Raw genomic sequence first — 21,030 nt, 5'->3', positions numbered from 1 at the left:
CCAAGAGGGGATGGCACGGTTGCCTGATAGGATGAGCTGAGGTCATGCACAGAAACATTCAAAGTCAAATGCAGCATCAGCAAAAAGATCTGCTCCAATTCTCTCAGCCAGACAGACAACATCATGGATCGTAAAAAATAGAAAGGGTACCTATGAATGTAGAAAGATCGCTTTCTACTTGGTCACCTCTCATAAAAACCTCCAGTTTTTGGGGGGCGGCTAAAACCAGGATTTGGTCAATCAGTAAGGTGCATTATCCTCATGATCCCTGTGTGGAAGGTGTCTGACCTGGCCCCTGCAGCCTCACTGCTGTGATGAGTGAGCCACTCTCCTCTCCCCCACCCCATGTGCTCAAGAGAAAAATGCATTCTGATTGTATAACATTTCAAATATTCAGCTCAATAGCAACTCTTTTTACAATAGCGCGTGAAATGCGCACCGGCCATTGCGAGGTCATAGGCCTATTGGTCTCGTGGGTAGTAGCTCACAACTTCAAAGTGCTTCAGGACATTACATTTACTATTGGATGAATAGATGGCTACCGGCATTGGGCAATCTAGTTCAAATCTAATGTATTTATATAGCCCTTCTTACATCAGCTGATATCTGCTGATAAGCTGATAAGTGCTGTACAGAAACCCAGCCTAAAACCCCAAACAGCAAGCAATGCAGGTGTAGAAGCACGTTGGCTAGGAAAACCTCCCTAGAAAGGCCAAAACCTAGGAAGAAACCTAAAGAGGAACCAGGCTATGAGGGGTGGCCAGTCCTCTTCTGGCTGTGCCAGGTGGAGATTAACTGTTATAATGTGTTTTGAGTTTCCACTTCCTCAGGTGTTAAACCCCAAATTAATTAGCCTATGATATTAGTTTGGCTATCTTATATGTGCACTATGTAATTCATCTCTATAAAAATCTCTATAGTATCTCTAAAGTAAAATATACCTATAGTCTAAACATATTGAATCATGCATTCCTGCTTGGATGTGTTAAATGAAAAAGTATTTCCTGAATACTTCAGTAGTCTATTTATTATACTTCTTAATAAAGCACTATGAATGACTTTATAAGATAATTACTTATGATGTGGGTCTAACCCAAATCGTGGACTGGTGCCACCACCGTTAAAAGTTAGCAGCACCAGTGATACCAGGGGAACATGTTAGTCTGGAGCCCTGTAATGTAAAGAACACTTAGGGGAGGTGCTGATTCAGAAGAACATATAAAACAGGAACTCATTTGCAATATAGCCTAAGTCGGTAGCTTTGCTTTTATAATGTATAAGGATTTTTTATTTCACCTTTATTTAACCAGGTAGGCCAGTTGAGAACAAGTTAGTAGTAGTAGTTTAAGCACACAGACAGACAGCAAGAGACAAAGAATAAGAAGCGACAGCAGAGAAGATGCTGAGACTGGTAGACAGCACAATAGGGAGGCAGATGGTGAGTTGGCGGCACACGCAGTAATGTGTGTTGGTGTGGATAAAATATCAGGGCTGAATTCTTGTCCCATACGCCCATGGTAGTAGTGGTAGAAGTACTTAGAGTCAGTAAGCGAGGGAGGCCTTTGACTTAAATGTTTTCAACATTCTGTGTTAATGGAAAACACTTCCAGAAAGAGCAGTATTTCCATTGATACATCCTTGAGATGTTTCTACAACTTCATTGGAGTTCACCTGTGGTAAATTAAATTGGTTGGACATGATTTGGAAAGGCACACGCCTGTCTATATGAAGGTCCAACAGTTGACAGTGCATGTCAGAGCAAAAACCAAGCCATAAGGTCGAAGGAGTTGTCCATAGAGCTCTGAGACAGGATTGTGTCGAGGCACAGATCTGGGGAAGGGTACCAAAACATTTATGCTGCATTGAAGGTCCCCAAGAACACAGTGGCCTCCATCATTCTTAAATGGAAGAAGTTTGGAACCACCAAGACTCTTCCTAGAGCTGGCTGCCCAGCCAAACTGAGCAATCGGGAGAGTAGGGCCTTGGTCAGGGAGGTGACCAAGAACCTGATGATCACTCTGACAGAGCGCTAGAATCCTCTGTGGAGATGGGATAACATTCCAGAAGTAGAGTGGCCAGACAAAAGCCACTCCTCAGTAAAAGGCACATGACAGCCCGCTTGGAGTTTGCCAAGAGGCACCTAAAGAAATAAGAATCTCTGGTCTGATGAAACCGAGATTGAACTCTTTGGCGTGAATAACAAGTGTCACACGTCTGGAGGAAAAATGGCACCATCCGTACGGTGAAACATGGTGGTGGCAGCATCATGTTGTGGGGAAGTTTTTCAGGGGTAAGGACTGGCGAGAATAGTCAGGATCGAGGGGAAAGATGAATGGAGGAAAGTACAGAGAGATCCTTGATGAAAACCTGCTCCAGTGCGCTCAGAGCCTCAGACTAGGGCGAAGGTTCACCTTCCAACAAGACAATGACCCTAAGCACACAGCCAAGACAATGCAGGGGTGGCTTCAGGAAAAAGTCTCTGAATGTCGTTGAGTGACCCAGCCAGAGCCAGGCCTTGAACAGCTCTGGAGAGACCTGACAATACCTGTGCAGCGACACTCCCCATCCAACCTGACAGAGCTTGAGAGGATCTGCAGTGAAGAATCTGCCCAAATACAGGTGTGCCAAACTTGTAGTCATACCCAAGAAGACTGGAGGCTGTAATCACTGCTAAAGGTGCTTAAACAAAGTACTGAGTAAAGGGGTTAAATATGTGATAATTCAGTTTATTTTGAATAAATTTGCTAAAATTTCTAAACTAGTTTCTGCTTTGCCATTATGGGGTAATGTGTGTAGATTAATGAGGGGGGGAAACTATTTAATCCATTTTAGAATAAGGCTGTAACGTAACAAAATGAGGAAAAGGGGGTCTCTGAATACTTCCCGAATGCAGTGTATGACACTAAGAATATTCCAGCACCACCAACCACTACACACTTCTTCATTTCACAATGTATAAATCAAAGCACTCTGATATGGAGTGCCAACGCCAAGGTTTCCTCACGCACCCACTACATAACTTGATCATCTGCATTGAAATAACAACCACCCCTGAAATTGAATGCTTTCTAGTACGGTGTGCATAAGAAAAAAACATCTGCCATTCACATATACACTTCCCTACTTCATTTATTCAGACAGTGAAGCTAAAAACAGTTAACTATACTCCATACTCCAGCATTTTGGATTTCAGATCAAACATGTTTTTAAGTGGTGACAGTACAGTGTCATCTTATTTGAAGGTGTTTTCATATATATTAGTGGTGGAAATTATTTCACTATTCAAATAATACATTTCTTCTGGATAATTGAAATAAATGTGTTGTATTTTTTGTCTTTTTTTCTCTTACCTCAATGGAGACTTGCTCGCGAGAGAGAAATGTTTTCAATGCCAATAAAGCCCTTAAATTGAATTGAATTGAGAAGGTGATGTGGTGCGCAGCGCTCTGCTTCTTCAGCAGAAGGGGGGTGAGATCGGAGCAGTGGCCGTTGTGTTGTGGCATATTTCCCTCAGATTACACAGAGCCACAAAGAATTTGAAAACAAACCCAATTTTGATAAACTCCCATATCTACTGGGTGAATTACCAGTGTGCCATCACAGCAGCAAGATGTGTGACCTGTTGCCACAAGAAAAGGGCAACCAGTGAAGAACAAACATCATTGTAAATACAACCCATATTTATGTTTATTTATTTTCCCTTTTGTACTAGTTGCACATAATGACATTTGAAATGTCTAATATTTTGGAACTTTTGAGAGTGTAATGTTTACTGTTAATAAACAATAAAAAGTATCTACTTCACTTGCTTTGGAAATGTTAGGGCGGCAGGTAGCTTAGTGGTTAGAGTATTGGGCCAGGAACTAAGAGGCTGCTGGATTAAATCTCGGGCTGACAAGGTAAAAATCTGTCATTGTAAATAAGAATTTGTTCTTAAGTCACTTGCCTAGTTAAATAAAGGGTAAAAAAATATATATTTAAATACTAACATGTGTTTCCCATTCCAAAAAAACCCTTAGAGCGAGAAAAAGAGGAAGAAGTTGATACCAGAGGTTATATATCATACCATCTGGTAGTGCCGGTCTTGACTGCATTGTATTGATGTAAAGAAGCTAATTGAGCCTATTTTTCAGTGCACCCTTGTCTAAAAACAACTCCGTTCATATTAGAGGTAGACCGATTAATTGGAATGGCCGATTTCAAGTTTTCATAACAATCGGAAATATATATATATATATATTTTACTTTATTTAATCTTTATTTAACTAGGCAAGTCAGTTGAGAACACATTCTTATTTTCAATGAGGAGGAGATGCACTGCAGTTACTTACTTTTTCAGTTTATGTCTCAGTTGTTGAGTCTTGTTTTGTCCATACAAGTATTTGCACATGTTACGTTTTCTGAAAATAAACGCAGTTGACAGTGAGATGACGTTTCTTTTTTTGCTGAGTTTAGTCATTTTGTTCTAGGAATATGGGATCAAATATTAAACTTTGACTAAATGGTATGAACTAAGTGAATTTGTCCAAATACGTATTACACCTGAAGTGCCTTCATTTTTAAATGGTAAAACAGATGTGAAAATACCCTCAAATAAAAAGGTGACATTCTGTAGGCTACACACTAAAAAATGTTGATTCCTCAATGGTTCTTTGGGAAGGGAGATGGTATGTGGAAACATACTGACCCAAAGAACCCTTTGAGATCTTCAACGGTTCTTTATAGTTCACAAAAGGGTTCTTTGTTCTTTTAGTGATAATTAAAATGTGGGGCCTGCGTCTCATTCGAATATTTGTGGGCGTGGTTTGCGCAACCATGAGTGAGAGTGACATTCCAGTTTATCTAATATGTTGTGTTGTAAGTGACTAGAGCCAGTAAAACTAATGTATAGTATTGTGGTTATGCTCTCTTCAAGGGCCTGCAGCTATTTCAGAGCTAGCACACCTGATTCAACTTGTTAATAAACACAATAATAAAACCTATGGAATATTAACAATATAATAAGGCAAAGGGTTTTAACCATAGCGGAACCCTTTTTTAGGGCTATATTTAACCTATTTTTAATGGTTCTTCACTGAACCGTAGGAAAGGGTTCTTTATAGCACCATACAGGTTCAATTTTAGAACCTTATGAGCAAAGCTCTTCATAAACAGGTTCTAAATAACAAAGAACGGGTTCTGCTATGGTTACAAGCCAAATAACCCTTATTTATCTTACATTCATCAAGTTCTAATCATCCAAATAATTGCAAGTCCAAATGCAACGACATTAAACTCTGTTCAAGCCTAAAAACAAATGACAAATATAGGGCACCTCTTAAAATGTTATAAGTGATGCTGCCAGCTCTTGAGAGCGAGATTCAACACTTCTGAGCAACTATGAGGACCAGCAAAAAAAGCTCAAGAACACAGCTAATGTGATTGGTTAGAGCGCCCAGCCCAGGTGGAAGCAGGGCTTTAATACAGTATCACCTGGCGAGATAGGCTAATCCACTCACTGCAATGCATTTCTATCAGAGGGTGGGACACAGCATGGGTATGGCCTCTTCCGCTTTCAATCGCTGCAAATATTTCAAATGAAACATTCCTAAAAAAAACGAATCTGTCAGCAACAAGAGCTAATGCCAAGTTTAATAATCACAGAATCATCTATTCGAGGGGGATGTCCACCCTATGCATGTCTAACAAATGGTCATAATGAAGGTCATTGCACCATCTACGGGGTCGGTAGCACCACTTTTGGATGTTAACAAGGCAACACTCCTTAACTCCTCCCCATCTATGGGGTGGCAGGTAGCCTAGGGGTTAGAGCGTTGAGCTCGTAACCGAAAGGTTGCAAGTTCAAATCCCTGAGCTGACAAGGTACAAATCTGTCATTCTGCCCCTGAACATGGCAGTTAACCCGCTATTCCTAGGCGGTCATTGAAAATAAGAATTGGTTCAACAGTGCAAAAGAGAACCTCCCCCTGACAGTTATATTTTATCTTTTCCGGATCAGAAAGCAAGAAAAGCAGCTCAGGCAAATATTTTACACTTGCTATGTTAGGTGTGGGCCATTATGACCCTACAAGATAAGATAGGACGACAGTAGCAAATCCTTACATCTATGATTGAGTGTAGTTTACTAAGACAAGGAAAGACAAAAGGCGAGAGTAAATGACCTTGAAAAACTGACATTGTCAAAGGGATGCTTTTGAACATTCTGTGACAATTTCACTTAAACCCCTGGCTCATAAAGGCGGTGACACAGTCATTATAATGTAATGACATAACGCATCAACAGGTGTGTATTGCTGCAGGAACGCAACGGAGCCACTTCTCAGAATGTTGCTTGTTTCATAAAGTTGAGATCAAATCTGAATCAATGTCTCGCAAGATCACTTAAATGGTTATTCTACATAGGCCTAACATAGAGAATATAATGGCATAGTGTAACGTTACTGCTAGACAACAACAACAACACTTAAATAGGCTAAATAGACCTTGAGTATGTGTTTTGATTGACACAAAATAAAAGGTAGGCTGTAAGCTAATTGAATACCATCTTCTCTAAAATTCGCTCAAAACAGTAGCAGGCCGACATCATTCGGGAAGATCTAGCTGCATATTCCCATGAAACTGATTGAGATCAAAATGGTCGGCATGCGGATTCAGCTTGGACGTTTCCCCTGTAAAACGTGAGGAATCATCAATCAAGATTGACAGTGATATTGGCCTACTTTGAAACGAGGGCCTAACTTGGGTGTTTGAGTGTAATATAAACATTTTCTTTGAGATAATATATTACTTGATAGGCTACCTGTCGGTACAACTTGGATTGAGAGAATATGTCATACATTGTTATTTTTTTATATATATATTTTTTAAATAGCACTCTGGCCCTTACAAGAATAGCACTACACCGCTGATCATAACACAGAGTAATAAAGCATTGTTTAAGTCAGCAAGTTAACACCAGCAAGAATGACATTTTAAGTTACACTAAGTGCTTCATTGTAATTCTAATGCAGACATCAAATCATACAAGATTCGCAATCCCATAAAACCCAGATGAATCCATCATCTCTGTATCATACATCAGAAGTCAACATGTGGACTTACAGGGTGCCGTTTGAGATAGACAGGAAACTTGTTTTGAAATATATCACAGCTTTCATGTCTTTCCTTGGACACATTTACCATCGCCTGCTATAAAGAAGATACATGACTTTCACTGGCTGGAGATAAATTCATCAAATATTTACATTTAAAATCCACAAATATCTAAATGACAAATCCTCAACAGATGTTGCTTCGGTAGATTCAAACATGTTGATAGGAGAACAAACAAGCATTGTAGTGAGAGAGAGAGAGAGAGAGAGAGAGAGAGAGAGAGAGAGAGAGAGAGAGAGAGAGAGAGAGAGAGAGAGAGAGAGAGAGAGAGAGAGACTGAGTATGTTAAGGCTAGAGTATATGTAATGAACACATTGGTGGCCTGTCTATGAAAGGCTTCAAAACATCCAATGTGTGCAACACAGTTCCTTGATTTTGCAGAACGTGACTAGAGATTACACAGCATGATACCTTGTGAGAAGAGCGAAACGGGCCATATTTTAGACTTCACCAAACTAATGAGACATTCAGTCAGCTTTGCAGAGGGAATCACTTTTGTATGCAGTATGTACTCCGTCTTTGCCTATCAACCACTTAGACGGACACACATTCCATGATACCCTAAAGGGATAGCCGATCCCAAATCAAAGTGTCTCGACTTCTGTTCAAGTATACCTCAAAGGGGGTCTAAAGTTAAACGGAGACATTTGAACCTCAATCCCAGATGAACAGGAAAGATTGGCAGAAGCTAATTCGATACAATCACATGTTGCCAGTCTTCCCCAATTCATGTGGGATTGAGATGCAGAAAGCAGATAATAGGATTCACTCAACAGATGGGGTGGACCGCAGACTCAGTTTAGGGTAGGAAAACGTCTGACAAACGTTGTGGGCAACATATTATATCAACTACCATATGGGGCAGCAGCGTAGCCTAGTGGTTAGAGTAGTAACCGAAAGGTTGCAAGTTCAAATCCCCGAGCTGACAAGGTACAAATCTGTCGTTCTTCCCCTGAACAAGGCATTGTTCCTAGGCTGTCATTGAACATAAGAATTTGTTCTTAACTGACTTGCCTAGTTAAATATATGGATGTGGGGTATTTAATTGGCCTTTGTTTTCTGCTGGTCAGTTGTGTATACTCCAGCCCTCTACTCCCATGCCAACACTATTGGAAGACCATAACAAAATGCAGGGGAAAATGTTGCTTCTTATTAGTCACCTTTTCTAACAGCCAATCAACATTTACATTGTTGTGTCATGAGTACTAGTGTAATTTAGACACACTCTTAGATATATTGCAATGGGTTTCCCAGGGCTTTCTACAATACAGAGCCATTTCTAAATCCAAGATTAAACACAGAAATTAAGCTATAGACATGTTGGGCCATAAATACTGGATCAATGAAGATCGGTGTATCTTGAATTGGACTTTCATTGAAAGGACAGTTTTTTACTTTATGATGTCACCTAAATGAAAGCACTGCATTGTAAATGTCACCTAAATTGAGCTTTGACATGTTTTACTAGATATAGTGACGACAACAATTTGAGTGGTTTGAATATTAATTTGCTTGGATGCACAAGCCTTCAGTTGTTTTAGATTGTATATACAGATTGTATATACAGTATGTTAAACTTCACACACTCTGCATTGTGTCCTGCTACACTGTGGAAGATCACAACCTGGTTTCAGAGCATTTGGTATTATTCTGTACGTATATCCGAGATGCACCATTTAGTTTGATATGTTACATTTCGTATGGTATGTATTAATTTGTGGATGTCCATCACACATTTCATATGATATGTTACGAATTACCAAAACATACAATGTTTTGAATTTGCAAAATCTTAGCTAGCTGGCTAACGTTAGCTAAACTAGGGGTTAGATTTAGGGGTTAGGATTAAGGTTGGGCTTAAGTTTAGAGGTTAAAGGGTTAAGGTTAGGGGAAGGGTTAGCTAACATGATAAGTATTTGCAAAAGTATCTAAAAAGCAGTAGTTGAAAAAGTTGCTAATTAGCTAAAATGCTAGAGTTCTCCATGATGAGATTCAAACTCTCAACCCTTGGGTTGCTAAACATTCACGTTACACGACCACCCACCCCGACCAACCACTGTACTTAAATTGTCTTACGTCTTATGTAACCATACCAAACGAACATATACCAATTTGAGTATTTTTGGGGATTTACATTTACTATGTTACGTCTAGTTTGAGACAAGGCTGAAGAGCAAATCAGTCACATAAACCCACATCACCACAGAGGGAGTAGATTAGTGACACACACACACAGCATATCTCCAAAATGGGCGAGATTATAAAAAAAAAAACATGTTTCCTTTATAGATTATCTTTGAACTAACATGCGCTTTTGCATGAAAATACGTAAAATGTTGTGGACAGCAGACTGTATACTTTTTAAATGAGTTGAACATATGATACACGTTAACACCATAGGCACATACAGCAACTATGTTGAAAATATGCAGCATGTCACTTGCTCTCATGAAGGTTAGATGTGACATGAAAGAGACCCCCTTAGCTTCTTGAATCTCTGTCAATACTGTAGGTGTCAAACAATGACAGCCTTGCTCCCACGTGAAATGCCTTTGAACTCTGTAATCAGCCTTGCCTCCATCCAGGTCGGACTCAACGTACTGTAGTATTTGTGATGCAGATGGCTGTGTTCGCCATTCATTCACCAAAACCGTAATCAGAAGCAGAGACAAGCCAATTCAAATCATATTTCAGGTCAAACCAGAGAAACCCCAGCTTTAACATAAAGCATTACAGTATTTCACAGCATCTCCATACAGCCATCTATTTCTATGGCTATAATGTAATCATATCTAAGATCCAAACTTCCATATTATGTAGGTTGTTGCTTTTTTAAAACTAAAATTAGGTACTTCAAGAGACAAAGATCTTTCAAACATATCCATGGGGTAGGGAAACCAGATGGTGCAGTGTGTGCACGTGTTTGTGTGTGGGTATGTGTGTGTGTGTTTCAGAATATAAATCATCTGAACCCTCAACCAACAATAAATGTAATCAATGACCCACTGAAGAGTCTCAGGTGGGCTGGTATGGCCTTGCCATTTCAGGGAAGCAGTTATTGTGACATCCTTCAGTCCCGAAGGCTACTTGTAGAGTGGTTGTATTAATGTAAGGCTCATCCCACATCAAAAGAGCGAAGCATGCTATGAACAGGCTATAAGACTCTCTATGAGGGTTCAGACATAGGAGTTTCACAACACAACTACACATGAGAGATACCTGAAGATTCAAGTGGACCTTCAAATGAGCAATGTCACTGAGGAAAAAAAGGGAGGGAGAACAGAAATATTTTAGTCTACCTATGAGACTTTGCACAACTGCCAATCACGCCAGCAGTCTAATAGGTATATGTAGGCGTCATCAGGAATGACAGCCTCTCATTCATTAACCTTCTCTGTGCACATAGTTCTCATTGTCCACCTACTGAGATCAAAATAATATATTAGCCGATGGATGCATCAAAGAAAATGCATCGCAGCAAATGACGTGTAGCCTACTGAATAACAAATGAACATTTCGGACAGGCTGCATGGACACCTTTCTTGCAACAACAAAAAAAAAATAGGAAAAGAAACGACCCTACCTTCATACAGTGTCTTCAAAATAGAATATAAGTTTCCTCTGTAAACCACGAAGCGTCTGTGACAGACTCGGGCAAAATTAGGGAAAGCATGAATGGATTGATATTCCTTCACTTTTGCTGCTCAACCGATAATATTTTAGAACGCTATGGCGGGAGAACGGATCAACGCCATCCAGCGCACCCGGCTTCCTCCAGAGCACTTGCTGAAGTTTCCCCTCTGCGTCTCCCAGCGAGCAGTGGCCGCCTTCTCTGCTTTTACACGTCAGGTTTCAGTCCTCATATAGACAGGGAAGAGTGGCGGTGAATGATACATCGTGCCAACAGATGCTTTTCTCTATTCTTGTCAGGTGAGCGATTTTTTTAGAACGGTGCTTGTAGTAAATGCGCCGGTATAAGCGAGAAACGGAGAGAGATCATAAGAACCTACATCTTACCACCCAATGCTTTCCTTGATCTCCAGCGCCACCCTCAGCGGTAACGATTTTAACCAGTCAAGCGGAGAAAAATTAAAACAACCGATAAACACCTAACAGGTGGGGCGATTCTGTGAAATACGGCTCTGTTTCAAGTATGTTATTCAAAATCTTTAATAATAATAATAATAATTCAATATCACAATCTGGGATAATAGCAAACATAGGCTAACTTCACCCTGCACACCACAATCTCATTATCTAAAATAATGTTGCAAGGTATACTGAAACTTCAGTACATTTTTTTTTTTTTTAATGAACGGTTAGGTACTACATTTTTTTGTTATGTACAGGAGACCTACTTCTGTCATGTGTCTCCCTTGATTGAGAGGATCAAGTCTGTCTATCAGCGCAGTCCTCATTACAGTGTGTATAGTCTGCTCCACTTACTCATTCATTTCTCAAGTGCTGCATTAGCTCCCCAGTCCCCACTTATGCTGCACAGAAGTTAACACACATGAATAATGCAACACAGCATGTTGAAACTGTTCATTACTGTTCGCAAAACAATGTCCATAGGCTAGAACATTTTTACAATGCAAGATGATACTTGTAGCTTCCAGCTTTAATTGTAGGCTAGCTTACAGCTGAATTCACTACCCAAGTATTTTGTTTGTGAAAGTATGCTGATTTCATAGCTGATTGTCACCAAAAACGTTATTAATTCACTTCCATTTTATTTTACATTTACATTTAAGTCATTTAGCAGACGCTCTTATCCAGAGCGACTTACAAATTGGTGCATTCACCTTATGACATCCAGTGGGACAGTCACTTAACAATAGTGCATCTAAAACTTAGGGGGGGGGGGTGAGAGGGATTACTTATCCTATCCTAGGTATTCCTTAAAGAGGTGGGGTTTCAGGTGTCTCCGGAAGGTGGTGATTGACTCCGCTGTCCTGGCGTCGTGAGGGAGTTTGTTCCACCATTGGGGGGCCAGGGCAGGGAACAGTTTTGACTGGGCTGAGCGGGAGCTGTACTTCCTCAGTGGTAGGGAGGCGAGCAGGCCAGAGGTGGATGAACGCAGTGCCCTTGTTTGGGTGTAGGGCCTGATCAGAGCCTGGAGGTACTGAGGTGCCGTTCCCCTCACAGCTCCGTAGGCAAGCACCATGGTCTTGTAGCGGATGCGAGCTTCAACTGGAAGCCAGTGGAGAGAACGGAGGAGCGGGGTGACGTGAGAGAACTTGGGAAGGTTGAACACCAGACGGGCTGCGGCGTTCTGGATGAGTTGAAGGGGTTTAATGGCACAGGCAGGGAGCCCAGCCAACAGCGAGTTGCAGTAATCCAGACGGGAGATGACAAGTGCCTGGATTAGGACCTGCGCCGCTTCCTGTGTGAGGCAGGGTCGTACTCTGCGGATGTTGTAGAGCATGAACCTACAGGAACGGGCCACCGCCTTGATGTTGGTTGAGAACGACAGGGTGTTGTCCAGGATCACGCCAAGGTTCTTGGCGCTCTGGGAGGAGGACACAATGGAGTTGTCAACCGTGATGGCGAGATCATGGAACGGGCAGTCCTTCCCCGGGAGGAAGAGCAGCTCCGTCTTGCCGAGGTTCAGCTTGAGGTGGTGATCCGTCATCCACACTGATATGTCTGCCAGACATGCAGAGATGCGATTCGCCACCTGGTCATCAGAAGGGGGAAAGGAGAAGATTAATTGTGTGTCGTCTGCATAGCAATGATAAGAGAGACCATGTGAGGTTATGACAGAGCCAAGTGACTTGGTGTATAGCGAGAATAGGAGAGGGCCAAGAACAGAGCCCTGGGGGACACCAGTGGTGAGAGCGCGTGGTGAGGAGACAGATTCTCGCCACGCCACCTGGTAGGAGCGACCTGTCAGGTAGGACGCAATCCAAGCGTGGGCCGCGCCGGAGATGCCCAACTCGGAGAGGGTGGAGAGGAGGATCTGATGGTTCACAGTATCGAAGGCAGCCGATAGATCTAGAAGGATGAGAGCAGAGGAGAGAGAGTTAGCTTTAGCAGTGCGGAGCGCCTCCGTGATACAGAGGAGAGCAGTCTCAGTTGAATGACTAGTCTTGAAACCTGACTGATTTGGATCAAGAAGGTCATTCAGAGAGAGATATCCTCCTATGCCAACAAAAACTGCCTCACAAATGACATAATTAATTTCTTAAAGAGACAGACACATTTTTGTAAATGAAGAAATTGCTTCTTCTATGCAAATGTTGTTAATTTGCACAATAAAATATGTTCTCTTAGTAGTTGCCAATAAACATAAGTCCTACATGGAAAGGATTGTTTGTCATCTGTAGCCCCATGAAGTCAGCTACAACAAGTTCAATAACTCAATGCACACACTCCTATTGAATAATACACATTCACCTGTATTGTGAATTGACCTAGGCTACATCTTGATTTAACCAGTGTACCAGTAGATATTTACCATTAAAATAAATGTTCACCATTCTGCTGTTTTGTAGTTAGATTGGTAAAACAAAGTCAAATTGATTGTATAATTAATTAAATGAATGCATACATGGCTGTCTCTTTAAAAAATGAACAGAAACATGTTCAAATGTAATGATATTGAACTCAAAAGATGCCCAATGATTAATTGAACAGAGCAGTAGATACGTTTATCTGTCTGGATCAAGTGCCATTCTGTAACTGGTTAAAAAGCCTTTATTTTGTGTTATCATTTTGGTATCGAGTATCGTGATGGTATCGAGTATTGTAATGCTAAACCTGGTATCAAAGTCAAAATGCTGGTATCGTGATAACACTAATAGGAAACCGAGGGAAGGAAAGTAGCCTTGAAAGTACTTGTGAGTGAATGTCATGGCATGCAAAACGGTGTGTTTGTTTTCCTGGTCAGTGACAACCTTCTGCTCGAGGAATTAGATGTCAAGGGTGCTGAGCCCTTCCATCTGTTGTGTCGCACATTAGCGGGTGGCATGTCTAATAACGTGAGCTATGGTAGGGAAGGGGGCGTGCGTGGGATGCCGAGACTGTAAATTGGCTCAGACAGGAAGGGTAAACATCTTACAATTCGCAATCTACACCTATTTTGTTTTGATGCTGCTGAGGACGACGAACCATCTTAGTGAGTAGGCCTAATGTCCTAGCAACATCTTTTTGGCAATATCAAGTTCAAAACACCCTAAAATTTCACAAGACAACAACCTCTCCCAAAATCGTCAACAAAACAAAGGAGCTGATCGTGGACTTCAGGAGACAGCAGAGGGAGCACGCCCCATCCACAGTGACAGGACCGCAGTGGAGAAGGTGAAAAGCTTCAAGCTCCTTGGGAGTACACATCACTGACAATATGAAATGGTCCACCCACACAGACAGTGTGGTGAAGAAGGCGCAATAGCGCCTTTTCAACCACAGGAGGCTGAAGAAATTCATCTTGACCCCTAACACCCACACAAACTTTTACAGATGCACAATTCAAAGCATCCTGTCAGGCTGTATCACAGCCTGGTACGGCAACTGCACCGCCCGCAACCGCAGGGCTCTCCAGAGGGTGGTGCGGTCAGCCTAATGCATCATTCCGACACCTGCAATAACACCTGCTAAATATGTGTATGTGACCAATAAAATTTGATTTGATTTTTAGAAAGTGTTTCCTTTGGATGTTGCAGCACCATCGACAAAAGCCAGTGGACAAATGGCTAATCAATGGAGACAAGTAAGAGCAACCGTAGAGAGCCATCAGTTTGTAAAGGCATTTCTTAGTGAAAATGTCTTAGTATAAATGCACAAATGCTGGGTAATAAACTAAACACAAGGAAGGGGTAACGTCAAAGTATTAGAACATGAAGTACAAACAATACCGCATCAAGACACCATCAAACATGTCTCAGTCTTTCCGCAACAGAGCCATCCTTATGTGTGAGGGTGTCTACTACTACTATCAAACATGTCTCAGTCTTTCCGCCACAGAGCCATCCTTATGTGTGAGGGTGTCTACTACTACTATCAAACATGTATCAGTCTTTCCGCCACAGAGCCATCCTTATGTGTGAGGGTGTCTACTACTACTATCAAACATGTCTCAGTCTTTCAGCCACAGAGCCATCCTTATGTGTGAGGGTGTCTACTACTACTATCAAACATGTCTCAGTCTTTCCGCCACAGAGCCATCCTTATGTGTGAGGGTGTCTACTACTACTATCAAACATGTCTCAGTCTTTCCGCCACAGAGCCATCCTTATGTGTGAGGGTGTCTACTACTACTATCAAACATGTATCAGTCTTTCCACCACAGAGCCATCCTTATGTGTGAGGGTGTCTACTACTACTATCAAACATGTATCAGTCTTTCCACCACAGAGCCATCCTTATGTGTGAGGGTGTCTACTACTACTATCAAACATGTATCAGTCTTTCCGCCACAGAGCCATCCTTATGTGTGAGGGTGTCTACTACTACTATCAAACATGTATCAGTCTTTCCACCACAGAGCCATCCTTATGTGTGAGGGTGTCTACTACTACCATCAAACATGTATCAGTCTTTCCACCACAGAGCCATCCTTATGTGTGAGGGTGTCTACTACTACTATCAAACATGTCTCAGTCTTTCCGCCACAGAGCCATCCTTATGTGTGAGGGTGTCTACTACTACTATCAAACATGTATCAGTCTTTCCGCAACAGCCATCCTTATGTGTGATGGTGTCTACTACTACTATCAAACATGTCTCAGTCTTTCCGCCACAGAGCCATCCTTATGTGTGAGTGTGCGTGTGCATGATAGTGATAGAAAATACATGTCATAGTTTCCTTTTTCATGATCACAATCTTGTCACTAATGTTAGCTAAACTCAAGACAAGTGAAAATGAGACCTCCGAAATCCTATTGGGAAGAAGTTTGTTATAATCCTCCCTGTACGGCTGTGGCTGTCTCCCACAACGGATGGCACAGAAGGCCTCACACATGATCCTGTCTGTCAAATGGGGTGACAAGATGGCCCACCATTTCCAGTTCACAACTGTGTGTCAAGAGCTGAACCAATGATATTGTCCTTCGTGCAACAAGTACAACTCCGTCAAGCGTGCTCTTTTCCATTTCAATAACAGACTAACAGCTTACAAAGGCACAGATAAAGATGCTACAACGGTTGTATACAGAAGTCTGATCGTACATGGTGTCCCCCTCTCATAAGTAATGAGTGAGTCACTGTGCTTTTACCGCTATTGAGATGTCATCAGCTGATCAATGAGCTGCATGCCAATTGATGGCTGAGTGGGGCTACGGTTTTATAGAGGTAGGGTAAGGATGACTCTCCTACCCCTTGTATATAGCTTCATTCTTGTGTATTTTATTTCTCTTGTGTTATTATTTGTATTTTTATCATTTTTTAACTGCATTGTTGGGAAGGGCTCATAAGAAAGCATTTCACGGTAAAGTCTACACCCGTTGTATTCGGCATGTGACAAATAACATTGATTTGATGTATGATGAAGGGATTTGAAGCCCTTTATATATCATAGAGAGATATCGAGATATTGTCCACTTCAGGAAGGCATTTTGAATGTTATGTAAGGTGCAGTTTCAACTATAATACTGAGCATTTAAGAGAAAGAGTATGTAATCATGGTTTGCATCACATCTTGTTGTGGGGGAAAAACAGATGAATTCAGATGAACTCTGAATTTCACAAATACTAAAGTGCTCTTGTCAGCAGCTACAGTAGCGTGCCATTAGCTGCCATAGAGACCGTTTCAGAAGGGAGTCTACGGCAGCTTGACAACGGAACCCTATCTTATCAAAGCTCTCTGTAAATGCAGCTTTTGTCATTTTACAGTGAAAATTGTATGCATTGTCCTTGACCCCGTTTCAAACGGGCTATTTTGACACCTTGTTTCTGGGGCTAACCCTAAAATGACAGTGCTAACCCTGCTCTGGAGCAGGGCCAGCTATCCCTAGGCTAGGGTCTGTACTATCCCTGTTATCCCTGGGATTAGAGCACAACCTGAACTCAAGGGTAGACGTAACATAGTAAATGTAAATCTCCCTTCATTTAAGTGCGGTATGTTACATTTTGTATGGTACAGATGTCGGATCTTAACTTGATCACTCTTTTGTCTCAGAGAATTTTCCTGTTGCATCAGGAAATTCAAACGAGCATTTTGATTCCCTGAAAAAGAGCAGTTGTCTTTCTCTTCATGCGGGGGCTGTCGAGTCATTGGGATCAGGGCTTGCTATCAAAATGATGTTCTCTCTCACTCGCTCAAATTCGAAGCCAAAATCCTATTACTGCAACGTTCAAATGTACAAATATTTCTCTGAAATGCAACCATACACATCAACAACTGTCGTTTTATATAGCTATAAAAATGTAGCTCAACCGTGGCTTGAAGTGATCTAGTGGTTAGGGCTGCTGCCATCAGAGTTAACATACAGGCTTACCTTGTCAGCATAGGTTCAGTTTTGTCCCATGTCTTTCTGATAGAAATAACTCAAATCACCCCAATTGACTTGATTTAGTTAAACATTTCAAATATGTTCAACTATATTTTACCCCCGATCTTATTAAATAGTGACCATACCAGACACTTTTGTATACCAGACACCACTACCCACCACTGCGACCTGTACGCTCACGTTGGTTGGCTCTCGCTTCATACTTGTCGCCAAACCCACTGGCTACAGGTTATCTACAAGTCTCTGCTAGGTAAAGCCCCGCCTTATCTCAGCTCACTGGTCACCATAGTAGCACCCACCCGTAGCACATGCTCCAGCAGGTATATCTCACTGGTCACCCCCAAAGCCAATTCCTCCTTTGGTCGCCTTTCCTTCCAGTTCTCTGGTGCCAATGACTGGAACTAACTGCAAAAATCACTGAAGCTGGAGACTCATATCTCCCTCACTAGCTGTAAGCACCAGCTGTCAGAGCAGCTCACAGATCACTGCACCTGTACATAGCCCATCTGTAAACAGCCCATCTATCTACCTCATCCCCATACTGTATTTATTTATTTATCTTCCTTCTTTGCACCCCAGTATCTCTACTTGCACATTCATCTTCTGCACATCTACCATTCCAGTGTTTAATTGCTATATTGTAATTACTTCGCCACCATGGCCTATTTATTGCTTTAACTCCCTTATCTTACCTCATTTGCACTCACTTGATATATACTTTTTTGTTTTCTTTTTTTTTCTACTGTATTATTGACTGTATGTTTTGTTTATTCCATGTGTAACTCTGTGTTGTTGTAAGTGTCGAATTGCTATGCTTTACCTTGGCCAGGTCGCAGTTGCAAATGAGAACTTGTTCTCAACTAGCCTACCTGGTTAAATAAAAGTGAACTAAAAAAAACATACAAATAAAACATACATAATGACTATATACTATTAGTTCATTTTAGTATACTGTAAACGAACAGTATCCTTTCAGTTGAGAGTACTAGCTCTTTGCCGGTTTACCGGAAGTTGATTCAACCTCTTGCTAGCTAGTTAGCATAACACAATACTAGTTAGACATTTTACGACTTTGGTTGTGTTCTTTAAATTCAATCTGGAGTGCCAGAGTGCGCTCGTAAGCTCGTAAATTCAGAGTGTTGTCAGATTGTCTGTAAACTCGCTCGGGCCGAGGAGTAGGGTTGATTTGAGAACTCTGACCTTTGCGTGTATACTGAGTATTTTATCGAATTTAGTACGTGATTCCGGGACATTTGGCATACTAACTATATCCATACTTTGACCAATAAGCATACTATATACTCAATTCACTTCACAAATAGTATGGTTAGTGTGGGTAGTATTAATATTTGAACACAGCTCTGGTCTTTGGTGTGGATTGAAAGCCTATATTGTGTGGCTTTGATATTTCGTGAAGCTGTCAAAATGTTTATGCCTATCCAAAGACTATTTTGATACACTTCTCTTTGACATGTAAATGATCAGACTATTCGTTTTAACTTCTTGAAAACATTGAAATGAATGCAATTCACTTCTGGGCCTAATGTAAGCTCAGGCCGGTCACTATATCTCCCAGCACTGGCAACAAACTCATGCAGTTTGGAGCGCGCTGCTTAGACCACTGCACTATGGCAGTTCCCAATGCTCTAGAAAGCACTAAGAATGCTATGAATACTGATGATACGGAAGGTGCGTCGTTTTTTATTATTTGGTCTTTTTAAGCCTTCCCCAAACCATAAACCTCACATGAACTTCTCTGAATTAATACCCAAAGTGTTCACCTTTGAGTTGTTTCTGTTTTAACCCTGTAACCATGTGAAATTAACCATGTAGCCACGTGGAATTAATGCATCAAAGATAGACATCCACCCATGAATCAAAAGGCACTGGGCAACATTTTAAACCCATGCCAATTCTGTCATACATGTGCTAGGGTGAGTTGCTGTAACCATTGAACCACATAGGCACTGAGGAAACCAATAATTTATTCTGCCTATTGCTTACCTTCAACGTATAATAAAACAACCCCTATAAATATGTCAATGTATTATAGTTCACATAAGAATTCACACGAGACGCGCTGTAGCCTGCACATAGCCTACATAAGATACAATGTAGGTACGGTACTGCATTGTATACAAACACTGCTTCCAGCTATCCCCTGGCGGCAATACTTCATGTATTTTATTCCTCATGTGACGAAAGGGGTCAAATTAAGATCCAACATCTGTATGTAGCCTATTAATTAGTTAGTTACGAATTACAATTCGTATGACCTGTTACAGATTGCAATTTGTACAATATGTTACAAATTTGCAAAACGTATGATATGTTAAGAATTACAATATGTTGTTGCTAATGTTAGCCAGGTGACTAGGTGGCTAATGCTAATGTTAGCTAGGTTATGTGGCTAACACTAGCGTTCGGTAGGTGGCTAATGCTAATGTTAACTAGGTGGATAATGTTAGCTACGCTAGCATGTAAACATTTTTTACATTTGTTTGTGATGAGATTCGAACACAACCTTGGTGTTGCTAGACGTTCACATTATACATCCACTGTCTCAGTGGAGGCTGATGGGAGGAGCTATAGGAGGACGGGTTCATTGAGACAGAACAGTGGAGGCTGGTGGGAGGAGCTATGATGTGCTCATTATAATGGCTGGAATGGAATAAATGGAACGGTATCAAACACGGTATCAAACACATCAAACATGGAAACCACATGTTCCACACTGTTCCATTGATTCCATTCCAGACATTATAATGAGCACATCATAGCTCCTCCCACCAGCCTCCACTGTTCTGTCTCATGTAACCGAACAAAATGTAACATATCATACAAATTTGAGTTTAGCTGATTCATATTTACTTTATTACGTCTAGTCTATGAGACCAGGCTGAAGTGCAGTGTGAAATGAGCTTATTTCAGTCCCCATCTAGCTGCAGTGGCGGACAGAAGTCACTCAAATGAGGCAAATCGGAGGTGACAGCCAGAAAAGGATACATCTAGCGACAGATGATGGATGCGCGGAATGGAACAATATACCACACAAAGAGAGGACACTTTCTCTGAGAGGGTGTTGGAAATTGTGCGTGAATTACCATAATGTTAGGTTATCTCCATTCATTCCTTTCTCTCTCGTCAGTGGCCATGGGGTACAATTATAGGTCGTGACAGTGGACAGGAATGACATTGTGAAGCAGAGTTGGTAATAAGGTGAGCTGCGTACCCCCTAAATATTTAATGTACTGTCAGCAACACTATTTTGATTCTGTATCTATGAAAAGCATCATCACCTACCTACAGGGGCACTTCACTTTTTTTTTTTTTAAATGCATAGGATACAGTCTAAAAAAGCTCTGACGAAGGCCAACAGACCGATACATAACCTGAATAAACTGAAGTGATACAGCAAACAGACTTA

General features: G+C 41.3%; 1 protein-coding gene across 2 annotated transcripts in view; it reads right to left on the bottom strand.

The window, feature by feature from the left end:
- LOC124048149 (protocadherin-15-like) overlaps positions 1-11,179 on the bottom strand; it is a 353,300-nt gene extending 342,121 nt beyond the window's left edge. For both annotated transcript variants that reach the window (XM_046368624.1, XM_046368627.1), the window contains exon 1: positions 10,736-11,179. The gene's annotated coding sequence lies outside the window, so the exon portion shown is untranslated. The remainder of the gene's footprint in view (positions 1-10,735) is intronic.
- Positions 11,180-21,030: the final 9,851 nt, after the last annotated feature.

This window comes from Oncorhynchus gorbuscha, linkage group LG11 (assembly GCF_021184085.1).
Source record: "Oncorhynchus gorbuscha isolate QuinsamMale2020 ecotype Even-year linkage group LG11, OgorEven_v1.0, whole genome shotgun sequence".
Classification (NCBI taxonomy): domain Eukaryota; kingdom Metazoa; phylum Chordata; class Actinopteri; order Salmoniformes; family Salmonidae; genus Oncorhynchus; species Oncorhynchus gorbuscha.
This window is presented reverse-complemented; position numbering and strand designations above follow the sequence as displayed.